This window comes from Crocuta crocuta, unplaced genomic scaffold (genome assembly GCF_008692635.1).
Source record: "Crocuta crocuta isolate KB4526 unplaced genomic scaffold, BGI_CrCroc_1.0 scaffold70, whole genome shotgun sequence".
NCBI classification, from domain to species: domain Eukaryota; kingdom Metazoa; phylum Chordata; class Mammalia; order Carnivora; family Hyaenidae; genus Crocuta; species Crocuta crocuta.
The window spans coordinates 8897680-8917070 of record NW_027528417.1 but is presented as its reverse complement, the minus strand read 5'-3'; the positions used below and the strand labels follow the sequence as shown (position 1 = coordinate 8917070).

The window sequence follows — 19391 nt, the reverse complement described above, 5'->3', positions numbered from 1 at the left end:
GGCTTGCCCGCCCTTCCTCTTTCCCTTCCTTCCTTCCTTCCTTCCTTCACTGTCTTCATGCACTCAGCATTGTCTGGGTCAATCGGAAAGTCTATTTTTCTTGCAGACTTTAGGAAATCTACAACACCTAGTGAAGCTATAATTAAGCTTAATATAACCCGGAGAAGGCAGAAGAGGAAGAAAATGAAGGCTGTGAATATGTGGCAGCGTGTAGTTAGCACATACCCATTTCCTTTGCGGAAAGGTGACTCAAGTCTGCAAACATCTAGAGTTTCCCTCGGTGTGCTGGGTCTCACTCAGATCTCTAGCTATTTTTTCTCTCCTTTTTTTGAAGAAATGATACTCCTGGGGAACGTTTGGAATATTGGCACGCCCTGCTGTGATCCAAAAGTCCTTTCTTTAATTATTATTTAGAGCTTGGAAATGTTATAAATTATGGTTAGATTTCCAGATGAGCTGCAAAAGCTCCCCATAATCAGTGTATAAAGTAACCAGTACAGATACGCACACACACTCCGACAGCATCATTGGAACCGCTAAGGTGGCATTTTCAGGTAATGGTGTGAGTCTAGTGTTCAGAGTTCCGACACCACCTTGACAAAAATGATACATGTGGACAAATGGCTCCTTCACCTGGAATTCCGATGGGAACAAGAATACGGCAAGAGTTCAAGCANAGAAAGTATGACATTTGGGCAGAAAATAAGGACTGAAAGGAAACTGAAGAAAGTAGATATCATTTTTTTAAGATTTTATTTTTAAGTAATCTCTACACCCAATATGGGGCTCGAATTTACAATCCCAAGGTCAAGAGTCCCAAACTCTACCTACTGAGCCAGTCAGGTGGCCCTGAAGAAAGTAGATAGCATTGATCAGTTCACCACTAAATACATATTTCATTTAAGATGGGCTTCAGTAGCTACTGGTTGAAATAAAACATGTTTAGAATATTCTATTTATCATGATAATAAGGAAAAGGAAGAGGAAGACCTAAATAGCTATTGGGATCACCTCACTGCTGTAACCACACTTGGCTATAAATTTACTAGGTGGGACATGATTTAAGTTTCAAAAAATAATACCATGACCGGGATGATCTCATTGAAGGTGCAAATGTCCTCGAAATTCTTATTCTGTGATTTAAACAAAAAGGGGGGCGGCAAATCTGTTTGGTATTCTCCCTACATATTCTTCTCCAAGACAAAGTTTCTAAAATAATCTCAGACGTGGTGTAACGTTTGCCAGACAGCTGTTCTAGAGAATGCCACGACAATAATCCTTGGGTCTATCGTAGTCTTTTGTACTTTTTCTCCCTTCAGTGAAATCTGTGTCCAAGCCAATTTATAGACTCATGTTCTACAAGTTCAGAAATTCTCTCTAAGGAGACTTGATGTGACTTAAGGCCCTTTATGCTATTGTACTGACCTGGTTAAGAAAGCGGTTTGTTGACTCATTGGCAAAGGGATTGACCTTAACTCTGTTTTCTAGAAGGTGACGTCTGTGAAGATGAAACTTCCATTGACATTCTCCAGCCCCAAGATGCACCTGGTCTGAATGCTCCCTCCTTCCATCCCTGAGATTGCTCCCTTCCAGAGCAGATGAAACCCTAGGACAGAAAGTTGCAGATTTGTTGATCTTAGAGTTAGAAGAAAGCTCTAGAAGTCATATGGCCTGGCACCCTCCCTTCCAATCTTCTGGTTGCCCCTACTATCCAACAGATAATAAATTTCCTAGATCACTAAATTCTTTCTGCCAATAAACGTGTTCAGAATCCTGTGAATATTTCAATATATATGGCTTTATCTTTCCTTCAAATTAATGTATCAAAGGAATTTTAGAAGAAAAAGTGTTTGTTTGTTTCCATAGACCTAGATATAAAACTTTGAGGTCAGCCCTTCCTTCATATCTTCAAAACGTCCGTTCTCTGATGCTGGTGCTTCTTAAATCTTCATCATCTGTCAGAGAACAAAGAGGATTGTTGATAGAAGAGGGGACAGACAAGCACACAATACGGACCTGGGGACTGGAGAGCAGACGCTGATCTCAGGCAGAAGCAATGAGGGAAAAGTGTTCCCAGCTTTCTTTGGGGCCCCAACGGATTGTCGCAGGAAGTAGCTTTCCGGCCTTGGAGAAATCATCTTCTCTTGTCACTAAGCTTTCCCCAGCTCTACCAAGAAAAAGGTTAGTGTATACATTTCCTAGGGCCGCCATGAAAGCATACCACAGACTGGGCAGCTTACACAACAGAATTAATTTTCTTACCATTCTGGAGGCTACAAGTCCAAGATCAAGGCGTCAGAAGGTCTGGTTTCTCCTGAGGCCTCTCTCCTTGGCTCGCAGACATCTGTCTTCTTGCTGTGTCCTCACTCCTCACATAGTTCTTCCTTTATGCCTGGAAATCCCTGGTGCCTCTTTCTACATCCGGTTTCCTCAGCTGATAAGGACACCAGCCAGATTGGATTAAGACCTAGCTTAAAAGCCTCCTGTTAACCATCTCCTTAAAGGCCTGGTCTTCATATACAGTCAGTCACANTATGCCTGGAAATCCCTGGTGCCTCTTTCTACATCCGGTTTCCTCAGCTGATAAGGACACCAGCCAGATTGGATTAAGACCCAGCTTAAAAGCCTCCTGTTAACTTAACCATCTCCTTAAAGGCCTGGTCTTCATATACAGTCAGTCACGTTCCGAGGCCCTTGGGTTTGTACACATCTTGAAGGGACACAATTCAGCCCATAACAGTTAGAAAGAGTACTTTTCACATTAGGATACTAAAATCCAAATAATTAGTAAATTTCAGTGTTCTTAAAATAAGTCAAATAAGAAGGGGGATTGAGTTCATCATCGCATCCAGGCAGAGGGAGGCCTCAGCTAAGAGCAAGTGGAAGAGCCCCCAGTGAAAGCAGGCCTACATTGTGCGTCTCTGCCAAACGTCTTGATCTGGGCTCCAAGACACTTCAGGTAGGAGCCTCAGAACCAAGACCAACACTCGCCAATAGAAATACAATGTGAGCCACCCAGGCAATTTATAATTTCCTACTAGCCATATTAAAAGAAGTAGAATTCATTTTATTTTTTTTAAATGCTTATTTATTTTTGAGATAGGGAGACAGAGACAGAGTGTGAGCAGGGAAGAGACAGAGAGAGAGGGAGACACAGAATCCGAAACAGGCTCCAGGCTCTGAGCTGTTAGCACAGCACCCGACCTGGGGCTCAAACCCATGAACCGCGAGATCGTGACCTGAGCGGAAGTCAGACATTTAACTGAGCCACCCAGACGCCCCATGTGTGGAATTCATTTTAAAATATTAGTTTATCTAAGTATATTCAAAATAGCTCTTTGGTCTCAGCCTCAGAAACGCAACAGTGAAGGGGACGTCATCATTTAGAAAGCCATAAGACGCGTCGGTCATGCCACCGCTATGGCTCTAAGAACTGTCACCTGCAGAAGGTGACCTGTGGCAAATGTGGCTACCCTGCCAAGCGGAAGAGAAAGTATAACTGGAGTGCCAAGGCTAAAAGATGAAATATCACTGGGACCGGTCAAATGAGATGCCTAAAGATTGTGTACCGCAGATTCAGGTACAGATTTCGTGAAGAAACAACACCTAAACCCAAGAAGGCGGCTGTTGCAGCATCCAGTTCATCTGAAGGAGTTCAACGATTAGTCACGAGATAAATGTTCTGGGTTTTAATGAATAAATAACTAAATTAATTGAAAATATGATCATTTCACTATGTAATCAATATTGAAAACCTGCTCATGGTATCATCGGCATTCCCCCTTTGGTGTCCGGTCTTGGGGCTCTGGTGACTATTTCACCCTTATGGCAAATGTCCATGCTGAGCTCGCCACATTTTTAGTGCTCGATACCCACATGTGGCTGCCACCCTAGCCAACACAGATCTAAAGAGCGGTCAAGTGGGGCACCGGGTGGCTCAGTTGGTTGGGCCGCCGACTTCAGCTCAGGTCATGATCTCATGGTTCATGGGTTCGAGCCCCGCGTCGGGCTCTGTGCTGACAGCTAGCTCAGAGCCTGGAGCCTGTTTCAGATTCTGTGTCTCCCTCTCTCTCTGACCCTCCCCTGCTCACGCTGTGTCTCTCTTTCAGAAATAAATAAAATGTTAAAAAAATTTTTAAAAATAAAATAAAAAAAATAAAGAGTGGTCAAGTCCACAGTGGCCCAGGAAACTGCCCTGTCTTATGCTCCGAAAGGAAGTCTAAGGATTTAATGAATGAACAGGAGGGGCCTGAAATTAAAGACATTTTCTTAAGGTTCTCAAGAGCAGTCAGTGCTTTCTGGAACTCCTAGAGCTGACTGGATACTTGTGAACGCAACCCCATCAGATGGTGCCTTTCCAAATTCAAAGGCTTATGGGCTTACCAGGGACATGAGTCAGGCAGGAGCAGAGCAGCCAGAGAGGGACCTTGACCTTCTTCATACCATTCAGCTCTGACTTGGTAAACACAATGAAGACACAGCACTCAACTCAGCCTCCTCTTCTCCACTACCTGGTTAAGATTTTGGTCAAATCATCCAAGCCCCTGCCTAGGAGGAATCAAATAGGCCTAATAATGGGGCGCCTGGGTGGCTTAGTCGGCTAAGCGTCCGACTTTCGCTTGGGTCATGATCTCGCGGTTCGTGGGTTCGAGCCCCGCGTCGGGCTCTGTGCTGACTGCCAGCTCAGAGCGTGGAGCCTGTTTCAGTCTGTGACTCCCTCTCTCTCTGACCCTCCCCTGCTCACGCTGTCTCTCTCTCTCTCCTAGAAATAAAAAAAAAAAAAAATTAATAAAAAGAAGTATTTTGTTACCTGCCCTTGCCTCTCTTTCCGTTCAGGCTGCCTTTTCCAGGAGTCCATTGCCATGGAGATGGGAAGGAGGGTATTTCCTGCACGCTGGCAGGTGCGTTATGAAGATGCATTGAACAGGAAAACAGCGATCAGTGAATGGTTGGTGAAAAACTCTGGAAGTCAAGTAGACTTGGGGGATTACTGACTTTGGAAAAGCGTGTGGCAGGCGAGGTATCCCCTACTCCCTAAAGGGATTTAAAGGCTTAATTCATGCCCAGAGAGAAAGCGAGGGGCCCGAAGCCTGGTTTTTCCACTATAACAGCAGGCTCTCTCCTGTTCGCCCTCCGGAGAGAAGTTACCTAACTGTGTTCTTTTTTATTTTTATTTTAGAGAGAGAGCTCGTGCACTAGCGGTGGGGGAGGAGGGATGTGGGCAGAGGGAGAGAGAGTCTTAGGCAAGCTCCACGCTCAGCATTGAGCCGGGCACAGGGCTCGATCCCACCACCGCGGGATCATGACCTGAGCCAAAGTCAGAAGTCAGATGCTCAACCAGCTGAGCCCCTCAAGTGCCCCCACCTAAGTGCATTTCTTACTCAGAAATAATTCTATTGTTGCCTACACAGGTAAGGCTTGCCCTAACACTCTCCTCATATCCCTAATATTGGCACCTCCCATCTACATACGACATCCGTAATGCATATGAAGTTATTCGACGCCAACAATGTCCCTGTGAGAAGAATAGAAAACTGAGGCTCACGGAGTTGGCAAAGTTAGTGGCTTGGGGAGGATTTAAAAATCCTGTACATAAATAGTACACAAGGTAGTTGATAGGTAATCTATGCCGGAAATGCAGGGTCCCTAAACACCAAATAAAAGTTAGTTGAATGAATGAATGAATGAATGAATGAATAAAAAAGACTGAATTTCTTGAAATGCCTCAGAAGACACCATTTCTAAGTGCGATCTCACACACTTCCTCAGGAAACATCCTGAGGAAAGGGTCTTCACCTGATGAATATTGCATAGAAAGAGCAGAAAGCATTCCTTTAGTCTAGATTTCTTTCTAAGAGTATCCATAGAAGTAGTTTGAGAACACCCATCTCTGTTTCTCCAGGCTTCTTGTAACAATGTACAGACATCCCAGGTTGTGCTTGCCATCAGGCAAAGCAGTCCCCTCTAGAAAAATGTCCACAGATGACTTCGGTCAGCTACAGAGCCAGGTGGAGAAGGTGAAGGTGCTGGTCTTGTCAGCCTCTGCCTGGAGGTGGAAATTTCCAGGGAAGAAGTTGCCAGCAAGGGGTCGCAATGAATTCAACAGAGGTAACTCGGTGGGAGGAACAAACCAGTTAAGAGAGAAAATTGTCTGCCTATAGACGATTTTTGTTCTTCAAGTTCAAAACTACCTTCTTCATTTCTTGGGTTGGACGTGGGGGCGGGAATCATTCGAGTGTTTTCAGACACCCAGTGTTCAAGCTCGAAGAAACTTAGAGACCATGATGATAATAATAATAATAGTTAATAATAATAGTTGCAGCTCCTACTTGGCTATCCCCAACATGATCTGAACACATTACTGTCTTAACGCATTGCATCCCCAGAAATACTCGGATCGTCTGCCTCTTCCCTACCCATCTTGTACGACCCAGGGCGCCATTGTTCCATTATCTCACTAGCACCAAGTGACTGGCACCCTCTACAGTTGGGCAACCAACGAGCCTTGCTCGTTCTACAGGAGGAAGCATCACGTATGCACGCTTTCACTTCTCTGATGGAGAAACTGATGTTCACTAACTCACCACCCAGCAAGTTACTGACAGAGGGGATTCTAAGCTCTTGGCTTCCTCGTTTGGCGTCTGGTACCTATGCAGTCTGACACGGGCTACCTTTTGGAAGCGGTGAGTGATTTCAGGGTTCCCGCCTTTAAGGACCTCACAGCTAATAGGGGAGGTGGTAGCAGCAGAAATACCTAGAAGCCAGCACATCTGCACGTTCAGGTTCAGGGTGATGTTCCCATCATCCTGGTGGGCGTCCTTGAGTTCTCCGTCCTCGAGGCCCTCGTCCGGGTAGGTGGCCACCCCCTTCCATCTCAGCAGAGCACAGTAGAGGACGTGTGCTCACACCACTGTCTGATCTTGGGCAAGTGTCTGTGCCTCGGTTTTCTCCTCCAGAACGTGGAGGTGATAACAGAGCTCGTTCCTGAGGCTGTTGAGAGAATTAACGGAGTTCCTGTTTCTAAAGCATCTCAACTGGCGCACAGCACAGGAGGCATAGGATGCAGGTGTTTCATAAAGGGCCGGATTCTGAAACAGCCACCTCGCTGCAGCCGCTTCCCACGGTGGCGAGGTACCCGTGCTGAACCCCACGTCTGCTTCCTGCCGGCCAGGCTCCCAGTGGCTGGGAGTAGCTCTCACACGTCAGCGTGCCCGAGAATCCCCCCGGGGTGCTTGCAAAAAATGCAAACTTCTGAGCCACTCCCGGGACTTGGGTTTAAAAGGTCTGGGTGGAGCTCAGGAATCTACATTTTTAACACGTACCCGCAAGGGAATATTGTGTAGGTGGTCTGACAGCAGACTTTGAGAAAGAGAGGCTTCCCGGATGAGGTCTACTTTTAGCACGGCTCTCGGTGACCCTGGTCAACTGGCCCTTGTCCACCATTCCAGCCTCGCTGCTCAACACCCCACCCCCGATGCCGCCAGCCAGACCTGCGTCAGGAAAAATTAAAAGCCATGTTGAAGTCAAGCCCGGTTGCATTTCTCTATATGACTGCTGTGTTATAGGAGATTAGGGGGAAACAGCTGAGTTGACACCCAGCAAAGTCTCTGTGGCCATGCCATTGGGTCACCATGGAAACCACATCCCTGGGACTTAGTTCAGAGTGTGCATACAAGCCAAGAGGGACAAAACACTTCATGTCCCTGAGTTTCTGTTCTCTTTCTGAATCTCCCTGAGAGACTGGACCCGTTGTTTTCTTCCCTCCACGTAACTCAAGGGATTGTCAGTTCTAAATTTGGGGAGAGAAAGGTGAGAGGGGTAGAACAGAGACGTAAGTAGGCCGAAAGTCAAGGGGACGACACGCTGAGATAAACGGAAACACTAAGGTCTAGGAATGCCCCTGCTCCAAACCAGGAGCTCATCCGCAGAAGAAAAGGAAAATTATCTTCTCTCACAGCAGAACAACCGCAAACTGACTTAATGTGAGACTCCCTAAATACTAAGTTTTCACAAACTAGGCCCAGAAATGTATAACACCTCTTTTTCCTAGTTACAGAATCCAAGCACTTTTAAAAAGGGTTTAGTCAGAAAACAAAAGTCTCTATCAAATTTCACTATGGGAAGCTTCCCTCTCAATGAATTCCAGGTTAAAAACCATTTGTTTTCGTATCTAAAGGTGACTTCATCAAGGGCCCCTCGGTGGCTCAGTCGGTCCAGCTTCCAGCTCTTGACTTCGGCTCAGGTCGTGATCTCGCGGTTCGTGGGTTCGAGCCCCGCGTGGGACTCTGCTGACTGACAGCTCAGAGCCTGGAGCCTCCTTCAGATTCTGTGTCTCCCTCTCTCTCTGCCCGTCCGTCCTCTGCTCATGCTCTCTCTCTCTCTCTCAAAAATAAACATTAAATTTTTTAAAAAACAAATGTAAATAAATATAAATGAATATAAGTAAATAAATAAAGTTGACTTCATCAAGCACGGGAAGTGCCTACTTCATCCTCTGTCCCAGCTTGAATAGTATCCCTTCCTCAAAATGCATGCGAATCTGAAATCTGTGAATGTGACCTTATTTAGAAATAGGAACTGTGAAGATGTAATTAAAATGGAAGTTAAGACGAGGTCAGGCTGGTTTTTTGTCTCCGTCTGTTGGGGCCATCATAACGAAAATTCCACAGACTGGGTAGCTTCTCTAAACAATGGAAGTTTCCTTCTTGGCCCTGGAGGCCGGAAGTGAGGGTGCCAGCACGGCCAGGTGAGAGCCCTTTCCTGTGTCCTCACAAGGTAGGAGGGGCGAAGGAGCTCTCTGGGGTCTCTTTCTATAAGGGCATGCTAATCCCATCCCTGGGGCTCCATCTTCTTCACCAAATCACCTCCCAAAGCCCCCCTCCCCCATACCATCACATCTGGGTGAGGATTTCAACCTATGCGTCTAAGGGGACACAACCAGGCAGAAGGTGAAGTCACTCTGGATCAGAAGCGGGACCTCAATCCAATTACTGATGTCTTTAAAGAAAAGGAACCACAGAGAGGGAAACACCCTGTGAGAAGACACACAGGAAAGAAGACAAAGAATGGCACAGAGGCAGAGAGTGGAGGAGACAGGGGCCAGCCCGGGAATCCCGGGAATTGGTGGCCGCCCTCAGGGGCCGCAAGAGGCGAGGAAGGATTCTCCTTTAGAGGCTTCGGAGGGAGAGGGTCCTGTCAACACTTTGGGCTCAGACTTCTGGCCTCCAGAACTGGGAAAGAATAGATTCCTGTTGTTTGAAGCCGCCCAGATTGGGGCGATGTGGGGTGGCAGCTCCAGGGAATTGCTCAACAGGCCCCTTTCGTGGTGATAGAAAATGTGTAGTCTCCCTGCTTTCAGACTGATCACTCGACAGTCCTCGGGTCCGCTCGGTATGAGACCCCTGCGCGGGTAAGCTCAGATCAGGGAAACCAGTAACAGCTCTATTCTGGAATCAGAACATGTCCCTCGGCGGAGCCAGTGCTGGGTGGAGTGAGGGTGCCCTGCGGGCAGCAAGCCCTTCCCCTGACAGGCGTCCAGCGTCTCCCCGCGTTGCACGCAGGTTGGGCCAGGCTGACGGAGTCCTTGACATCGTGTAATAAAGAGGAGCCACACGATCCCCACGCGGTGCCACGTGGACTCTCTTCCAGGAGTTTCGTCCCAAGCTCAGCGATGCTGGAAGGAAGAGTGACGTCATTCATCCACTGCCGAGCCCCGAAGGGACTGTCCCCGAGGACCTGGGCCTTGACGTCAGGAGGTCACGCAGATGGGCTCTATTACTCTGTCCTCCGAAAGGCTTGCTCCTCTGTCAAGTTGGCTGGAAGCCAGCTTTTATTGCCTGCTCCCCAAAACTGCAGTGGAGACGCTTGCCTGCATCCAGCCNGTCCTCAAAGGGAGAGAAGGCACAGAAGGGAATTCCTAAGAGTGTCTGAGGAAAGGTCACAATTGCTCCCCGCCTCCACACACACATATACACACTGCTGTGTCGGCTGCACAAATGCAGCTAAAAATATAGTAGGCGTGATTTTCAAAATGCCTTGTGTACAGATTTTTGACGTCAGTTTATTTCAGAAATCAATACAACGCTAGAAAGAGATCTTCTCATCTGAACGACTGTCGTGTCCTTCTACCAGACAAAGCACGTCACACGACTTGCTGTGTTTCTCTTTTCTGTGCCTGTTGCTTCAGAGTGAAAGCTACTACCACATCACAACCGCTGTGCTAGTTTATGACTTGATGTATATCTCTTCCCTTGTCCTCTGTTATTGATCTTTGGTTATCATTTCAAATACCCCTTACAATGTCCCTAAACTCTCTCGTGGAACAAGGCGACCTGTACAATACGGATAAATAAACAAACAGATAGAGAGATCAAATGATCTCCATAAATCTTATCAAGTGAGATCCATAAGTGACCTAAATTTAGCTTCCGGAAGCGTATAACATCCTCCAAAATTTCATGGAGACCGGAGAGAAGACATATTGGGTCACCAAATAAAATATGCCCCACCCCATCTTCCTGGATGTTGCTGAAGTGTCATGTGACCCCCCCAACTCTGCCACCATTACCTTCAACCAACCACCTGCCTTAGACCCCTGAACTATGTCCTGTGAGGCGTTCAAGGGCAGTCACGATGTAAACCGGGCAAATTCCTGAACCATCAGTCAGAGATCCCAACGGCAAAGGGCCATGCCAGACCCCTCACCTTTCACAGAAAACCTGCGAAAAGCACGGGCCATACTGGTCTCGTTCTGTTCCATTTTCATATTTTTTGACTGAATTAGTCGTGCTCACCTGAAAGAGCTCGCGCATCAGGAAGGGATTTCACGGGGTGACCATTTGGCCAGAGAAAAGCCACCTTTGTTTTCCAACCCCCACCTCCTGTCCCCGAGGCCTGAAAATAACACCAACACCAACTTTTCTCAAATCTGAGGAGCGATTGTGCGAATCTGAATAAGTCAGTTACTCCCTCTTTGCCTTGGGGAGGAGGAAAAACACAGAACAAAACACAGACGGGACTCCTCGCGCAAACCAGACCGCGGCACTGAAAACGATTAATATTTTCCACAGTCAGATGAAAGACGGTATGTAAATGCAAAATGGGTCACTGTACGTTATTACATTTCTATCACACTTGTATTAGTTATAAAGTGACATTTTGACTGTTTCCTCCGTGTAATTCTCATAACTCCACCTGTCTGACATTTCCTTCCTCTCCGGGGCTCACGGAGAACAGGTCCCACTTTGTGGGAGCGAGGCCACCCTGCAGAATTTCAAGAACACGTTCTAGAGAAGTCTGTTGCCGAGGCACACACAGGAAATTTCAGTCACAGATATCAAGAGGTTAATCGCCCCAGGACTTGATCATTCAAGAACTACCCAAGGAGGAACAGAGAAAGTTCTTCATAAAAAAGAAAAAGACCTCCAAATCCTTTCACCTCCTTCTAGTTCTCAGGGACAAAAACTCATTGAGTAACCAAATAGACACCTCCCCTTCCCCCATCTGAGTGGGCACTCAGAGAAAAATCGCCAAGATTAAAGGTTTAGCACCCATTGTCTAGAAGAAGTGCAGACAGCAGTGAGCATCCTGGGAGAGAGGAAATAGCATGCCAGGAACTGAGATTTATGAACGAGACCAGAGAGAGGAAGAAAAGACAAAAGGTAATGACCTCAAACAAACACAACCTTTACTGCACTGAGGCGAATGACAGGCCGAATGTTTATGAGGTGGCCGTGCCCTATCCCCACCCCTTGCTTTTTCCTTGGGTCACAGCCAGGAGTTCAAATGGCATCACATATGAGATCTGGCAGATTCCAGCACCCGGCTCACTTTTAGATATCTAGTTCAAGCACCGATTTCACTCTAATGCGTATTCTTTTGTCTTGGATAAATCCAAGGGGCATCACCTGGCCAAAGTCCTAGAAGGATCCTGCTATAGCGCAGTGGGGAGAGGGGGCACCTTGCCCCCTGACCCGGCTCTATGGTATGATGGTTTCATAACAGCGGTGTTGGCACCCAGCCCTGAGGACAGGCATTAACGGCCTGCTGTTTGAAGCCAACGCTTCTCATTTCTCCCTAAAATATTTCAAATACAGGAGGAAAATGAAAGCATGCTCGCAGAGGCTCGCCGCAAGGTCCTGCGTATGTTGTACACTTACCCCCAACCTCCCTCCCACCTACATTCAAGTCCAAGCTTTCCCGAAAGTCCTGTGGTTAAGCTTAGAAAGCCATGCAGAGTTTGTATCCTTCGACTTCATGACATATCTTCTGTTTTCCTATAAAAATATTTCAAAGTACTTGCCACTCAGTGGATTTATAGTCCATGAAGATGTACCAAGTTTATCCTCTGGATTAATATGTTTCTCTGGATCATTGCCCCAAAATGAGACTGTGTGCCCCAGTTGGAGGGGCATGGTCTTAAACAATTGCTTCTCTTCGAGAAGCAAAGGCCTGGACCATCGTTCTGGAGACACGTCTGGGCAGGTGCCCTATTTTATTTTCAGTTGCCAGGAAAGGCCTCTGGTGGATGAGAATATTCCTCTAAGTCAGTACGAAGGCGGAGGCTTCTCCACTGGTGGTGTGCCTGTCTCTCTCTCTCTCTCTCTCTCTCTCTCTCTCCCCGTGGTCCTCTCCAGGGAGGCTGGGGAAACATGGTCTGCTCTTGCTTCATCTCTCACACTTTAAAATAAGATCAAAAACAGAGAGGGAGACAAACCATAGGAGACATTTAACTACAGCGAACACACTGAGGGTTGCTGGAGGGGAGAAGGAACGGGCTAAATGAGTGATGGGCATGAAGGAGGGCGCTTGCTGTTGGGATGACCCCTGTGTGTTGTATGTGAGTAACAAATCACTAAACTCGACTCCTGAAACCATGATTATGCTCTCTGTTAACTAACTTGGATTTATAGAAATTTTTTTTTAAAATGGCCTCCAAAGCTCGGCATGAGCTGACCTCTCCCCAGCTCTCCAGCCTCATTTCTCAATGCTATCTTGCTCTCGATCGCTGTCGTCTCCCTTATGCCCCAATGGGCCCGCGGACTAAAAGTAGTACCTGCCTTACTGCCAGTTGCCCTACTTCAGTAAGAAGGAAATGGTTCCCTCTTGTCCACGGGAGTCTGAGGCTCTTCTCTAATAATTTGCCCAGGATCCCAGCTCATCTAGGACTTGCTATTCCCCGAGGACCCTCCTGCCACCAGTCCTTACTGTCCTGAGCAGTACGGTGGGTCTCCCAGACACCCATTCGACCCTTCCCCCACTTCGTAACAGTCATTCAGTCTTGTACAACTCAGCTCTCCCCAACCAAACTCTAAGATCTAAATCAATCCTGGTAATCTCTTCCTCTCGCCATAGTTCAGGAGTGGGCGTATGACTTCGGGTCATCCAACCAGATGAGAGCCCAGAACTTTGTCTGATGGTTAGAGAGAAACTGCCCCAGCTTTCTTTCTTTCTCTGCAGATAGACAAAAGAGCAGGTGTCCTGGAGGCCCTTAACAGACACTGTGTAAGCAAAAGAGGAGCCCGTTTTAGGAGGAAGGCACAAAAAGAGAAAGGAAAAGAAACCGGGTTCTTGGTTATATCTCTGAGCCCTTGAATTAAAGCAATGTTGAGGCCTACCCTCTAGAATATTTATCTCCAAGAGCCAATACACATCTTCATTATTTAAAGCAGTTTTGGGATACGACATATTGAGTTTCCTGCCCTCAGGGAGTTTATAGTCCAGTCAAGGAAAGAGAAAACTACATAGCACAATGAATACCAATGCTGGAGGAAGTATAGTGTTTTGAGAGGCATAGAGCTGGGCCACCTAATCCCAACTTGGAATTCCAACTTCGCAGAAGTGACCACGATCTGGTGGGTGGATACACATTCGGCAGCCCACGTAAGAGGGGAGAAGAAAGAGAAAGCGAAGAATGTGGAATTCCACACAGAAACAACCCCCTACGTAGAGACTCAAAGTCAGAAAAAACATGATGTCTTCATGCAATCAAAAATGGCTCCCCAGTTTGGTCCTGTCTTAAAATCAGCCCCCAAGAGAGAGAAAGTAGATCCTTGGGTCCTTGGATCCTGCCAGGGATCCTGCCCTTTCTTTAAAACGACAGGGCCTGGGGCGCCTGGGTGGCTTAGTCGGTTAAGCGTCCGACTTTCGCTTAGGTCATGATCTCGCGGTTCGTGGGTTCGAGCCCCGCGTCGGGCTCTGTGCTGACTGCCAGCTCAGAGCCTGGAGCCTGCTTCAGTCTGTGACTCCCTCTCTCTCTGACCCTCCCCTGCTCACGCTGTCTCTCTCTCTCTCTCTCCTAAAAATAAATAAAACACTAAAAAAAAAAAAAAAAGTTTTAAAACGACAGGGCCTGATGACCCGACCTCGGTGCCATCTTCAGCCCAAAGACATTCTTGCATGAGCGGCAGCAAGTGGAGGCAGCAGGTACTGACTCACCAAGGTTTGGGGGAGCTACACGCATGGTCCCTCCACACGGCACCACAGACGCCACCAGCACCAGCCTGAAACTTCCCACCGTCCACCTCGTCCCAGCCCTCCACCAGCCAGGACCTCCTCATCAAGATACCAGGTCCGAGGACTCGGCTGGTATCCAGCAAGACTCTATCCTCGTCATTTGTGGATGTGCCTATTTTTTTACATCTTTTTTGAAATGTTTGTTCAGTTTTGAGAGACAGAGAGAGACAGAGCGCAAATAGGGGTGGGGCAGAGAGAGAGGGAGATACAGAATCCGAAGGAGGCTCCAGGCTCTGAGCTCTGAGCACAGAACTTGAACCCACAAACCATGAGATCGTGACCTGAGCCGAGGTCGGACGCATAACCGACTAAGCCACCCAGGCGCCCCAGGATTCACCTCTTTTTAACACCAAAGTCCATATCTGTGGTGCTTTGGCAGTCATTTGTGGACATGTGAAGATGGATGAAAAATGTGAGTCCCTTGACACACATGTTCCCAGCTGCGGTCCATGCTTTGGCTTCTTGTTTCAGCTCTCATACTGTAAGGTGCCCTTTTCACAATCTATTTAGTGCCAGGGTATGAGGTTTTGTGTGGGGAGGTTGTTTTGTTTTTGTATTTCTGTGCCCCCCCCCTTTTTTTTACAGTAAATTCGCTGTTTAAAATGATCCCCAAGGACAGTGCTGATGTGCTGTCTGGTGTTCCTTCATGAAAGAAGTCTGTGATGTACCTTGTGGAGCAAATGATATGCACAGTGTTCGTGACGTTTCACTCAGGTATGAGTTACAGTGCTGTTGGCCATGAGTTCATCAGTAAGTAACCAAGAATATATTTAAACAAGCTGTCTTTAAACAGAAACGCACATAAAACAAGATTATGTATTGATCAAAATGTCGTGACCAGTGGCTCACAGGAAGCTAGCCCTGAATTTCTCCTGGGAGCAGTGGCTCAGTACTTGCTAATTCACAGCAACTTTTTAGAACATAATTACCACAAATAATGAAAATGGACTGTGAGGGTTTATAGATTGCAAGGACTAGAGGTTGTCTCTCTAGCTCAACTCCTGTAGGAGTTAATGTAAGTGCCCTGCTTTAGAAAATAGACTCCAAATTTCACAAGGGTTCAAATACAACAGGTGTTTATTTCTCGTTCACATATCAATTTTGAGCCCGTGAATGAGTCAATCCAGTGACCCTTCTCCACTTAGACCTACAGGAATCCAGACTGGATGGACACAACCATTATAATACAGGGCATTCAAGGGCCCCTGAGCATTATCCTCACTTGAACCAAAGGGAAAGGAACATGAAGGAGCGCACCTGTGGTGTTTTGATGGGCAGGACCTGGAAGTGGCCCTCATCGTTCCTGCTCACATTCCATTGGCTAGCTTTCAGTCACATGACCATGCTTGACTGCAAGGGAGGTTGGGAAATGTAGTCTGACTGACGACCAGGAAGAAGAAAACAAAATTTCCTGGACTCCAAGCAGTCTCTGCCAGTTTGTCTTGAGGGCCCATAGGAAGCCATGTTCAAACCAAGGCTTGTGACTGGCCCCGGAAGATTAATAATTTGCTCTCTCCCCTATAATTCTTCTTTAAACATTTGCTCAAAGTTTATTTTGAGGTGCAACTACAATCTGTGTGAAGGGACAGAGGAGGAGAGCTGCACCTTGACCTGAGAAAATCTTGGCCAAACCCTCGCTCTGGGTTCCCAACCTGCCTCCAGATCCGATGAAGAGTCCCGGCCCCTCTTAGGGCTGCCCGGAAGTACAGCATTTTCCTAATCTTTGTGCCAGACACAGCCCCCGGGGTGTAATGCAGCCCAAAGGCCCGGAGGCCCCTATGAACAGCCACCTCTGGGATGCTGAAGCCCATGCCCTCAGAGAGAGGCGGGCCACAGAGGATGCCAGGCTCCCACTGGGGAGTGCCCAGCCTGGCAGCTCCCAGAAGCAAATGGTAGGTCTTTGCGGTCTGAACCCCTCCCCACCCTGTGAGAGCAACTGTGTGCAGCCTGCGAGGAATGTGTGAGAGGTGCTTTCCAGTAAATGTGGCCTGGGCAAGAGCGGGGAACGGAGGGACCTCATCTCCAGCCCATGTCCTAAGGAGGCAGCCCTGAGTTCTCACAATGACCTGTGAGGTCGGTGTTCTGATCCACATCCTACTAACGAGGAACCTAAGACTCAAAAAGAGCTAAGTTAACTTGCCCATGCTCCGGCAGCTGGAGAAAGGTGGAGTCAGGCCCTTCTGTCTGATTGCTAAGCCTGTAACCTTTTTTCCTTTTTTTTAAAAATAATTTATTTATCATTTAATTTGCATCCAAGTTAGTTAGCATACAGTGCAGCAATGATTTCAGGAGTGGATTCCTTCATGCCCCTCCCCCATGTAGCCCATCCCCCTCCCACAACGCCTCCAGTCACTCTCTGCTTGTTCTCCGTATTTAAGAGTCTCTTGGGTTTTGTCCCCTCCATGTTTTCATATTATTTTTGCTTCCCTTCCCTTAGGTTCATCTGTTTTGTTGTCTTAACTTCCTCTCACGAGTGAAGTCGTATGATATTTGTCTTTGACTGACTGATTTCGACTGAGCTGTATTCTTAACCTCCAAGCTCCATGGCTGACAACATCGGCCACGTGGTGGGTGCGGCAGGGGAATCCCTACTTGCCTACCTTCTTGCACCTGCTACCCTGTTCCTCCACAAGGGCCCATCTCCCTAGAACCAGCCCCATGCTGCCCCCCACCCCCCAGTAGAGTTTCCCCATCACTTCTATACAGCACTGGATGCTGCTCCTTCTCCCCAGTAACTTTCAGGCCATCCCCCCCTCCCCCCCGCCCCAGCATGAAATCCATCCTGGGGCCCCTGGCAGTTCCTCTGCACCCTGTGGGAGTCCACTCACCAGGTGCCTGACCTCCATTGTTGAGACGGGTGTCTCAGGTGGCAGAGCTGGCCCTACGAACATTCCCTCCTCCTTGCTCACTTCCCTTCAGGTGGCTTTCGGAGAGACTTGGCCTTGCACCCATGTCTCAAGAAGTACAGCTTCCTCTAACCTCCCCGCAGGAGCTCAAGAGGTAGTGTGATCCATCAAACAAACAAAGAAGTTTGTGATTAGGCCAGCGTCCGCCGGCCAGGAGTCTGGCCCATGCTTTCGTCTGGGAGGCTGCTTGAGCAACACAGAGCTGTGACCTTGATCTTCACCTGTACAAACAGCCTGTGTGCATAGAGCTGAGCTCTAGGCAGGCAGGAAAGAGCTGGGGTTTCTCTGGACCCTGCCATGATCACCCTGCTGTTTGACCCTGGACAACATCCCTCCCTTCTCTGAAACTAGGTCTTCCCCTTTTATGGGTGGGATAGACCTTCGGGGTCTCCGAGTTCGTAAATTCTCTAACAAAGCATTTTATTTTATTTTATTTTGGGGTTTTTTAAATTATTTTTTATTTATCTTTGAGAGAGAGCAAGCATGAGCAGGGGATGGACAGAGAGAGAGGGTGACACAGAATCTGAAGACAGGCTCCAGGCTCTGAGCTGTCAGCACAGAGCCCGAAGCGGGGCTCGAGCTCACGAACCACGAGATCATGACCTGAGCCAAAGTTGGATGCTTAACCGACTGAGCCACCCAGGCGCCCCCCCTAACAACACCTTTTAAACTGTAGGTCCCTTGGGGCGCCTGGGTAGCTTAGTCGGTTGAGCGTCCGACTTTCGCTTAGGTCATGATCTCGCGGTTCGTGGGTTCGGGCCCCGCATCGGGCTCTGTGCTGACTGCCAGCTCAGAGCCTGGAGCCTGTTTCAGTCTGTGACTCCCTCTCTCTCTGACCCTCCCCTGCTCAAGCTGTCTCTCTCTCTCTCTCTCCTAGAAATAAATAAAACACTTAAAAAAAAATAAAACTGTACGTCCCTCAGTGGCTTTCCGCGGGCAGCCATAATTGATGCAGTTGGTAGTTGTCTTGGTCTGTTCTCTCTGGGGCCAGCCACCAGGTCTGGCCTCATTTCAATCTTTTCCTCCTTTTTGTTTTTTCTTAAACAAATCCCGTAGAAATGTATGGGAAGCAAGCAATGAAGATCTTGCGAAGGTTCGTCATTTAGAACATTTTTTCTTTACATTCTTTCTAGGTTTTGGTGGGGAGGGGGGTTTGCATCGGCCAAGCTTTTTTGAGGTGTTGCTAAGCCACGTAAACACTCCTCGGCCTCTCTCCCCAGCATGTTCCTCTTCCAAGGCAGGGGTGGATTTGGCAGAGAAGGGTCAACTGGGTGCCACGGCTGGTTTCCCAGGAGCCTGGGTTGTGCCTGGCTTCCCACCTGGGTTGGACCGAGTGACAACGTGGTTAAGAGATTTGCCAAAAATCACAGAGCCGGGAGGGATGGCCCTCCCAGAGTGCGGGGACCGGAAAGGCAAGACAAAGGGCACAGCCTGGAGCCCCGAGGCAGAAGGCATCCGCCAAGCCAAGGAGAGCGCCTGGGGCCAGAGCTTATAGAGTTTGCTCTGAGTCTGACTCTGCCAACAGTGCCCCAGGATCTCAGCGTCCTCATCCGGGAGCCCAGTAGGTCTGGCCACCGGAGGTGGAGGGATACTAAATTGACCCAAGTTCCCTTCCAACTTTGGGATTCTCTGCCTACCTTACAATGTAAGCGTCCCCAGACGCCTCCATGTCTTCTCCCATTTGCACGCAGTGTTGGGGGCACGCCAAACCCCAAATTCTGCTCCCAGAGACCCCTCCCCTCCCCTCCTCCACCCCAGCCATGCCTTGAAAAGGAGATTCGGACCTTATGATCCATTTACCTCGAAGGCAACCAAACAATGGCCTTGCAAAGACCACCCAATGCCTACAGAGCCACGGAGCCGTGCATGGGTGACTTTTATGACTTCCTTGGGGCCAGAAAGCTTTGTTTGACCAATATTCAAGCCCTCAAACTTCCAATCTGCCCGGAACAACCCCAGGAGTCTTAACCT

At 48.1% G+C, this 19391-nt stretch overlaps 1 long non-coding RNA gene and 1 pseudogene across 1 annotated transcript; one reads left to right on the top strand and one right to left on the bottom strand.

Moving 5' to 3' along the window:
- Positions 1-792: 792 nt before the first annotated feature.
- Positions 793-2503, bottom strand: LOC144223585 (uncharacterized). Its single transcript, XR_013332758.1, has 3 exons — positions 2263-2503; positions 2017-2167; positions 793-1606 (listed from the first exon to the last, which is right to left on the bottom strand). It is a non-coding gene; the product is annotated as an uncharacterized LOC144223585 (long non-coding RNA).
- Positions 2504-2534: 31 nt separating this feature from the next.
- On the top strand, positions 2535-3774 carry LOC144223678 (large ribosomal subunit protein eL37-like; annotated as a pseudogene).
- The last annotated feature ends 15617 nt before the right edge of the window (positions 3775-19391 follow it).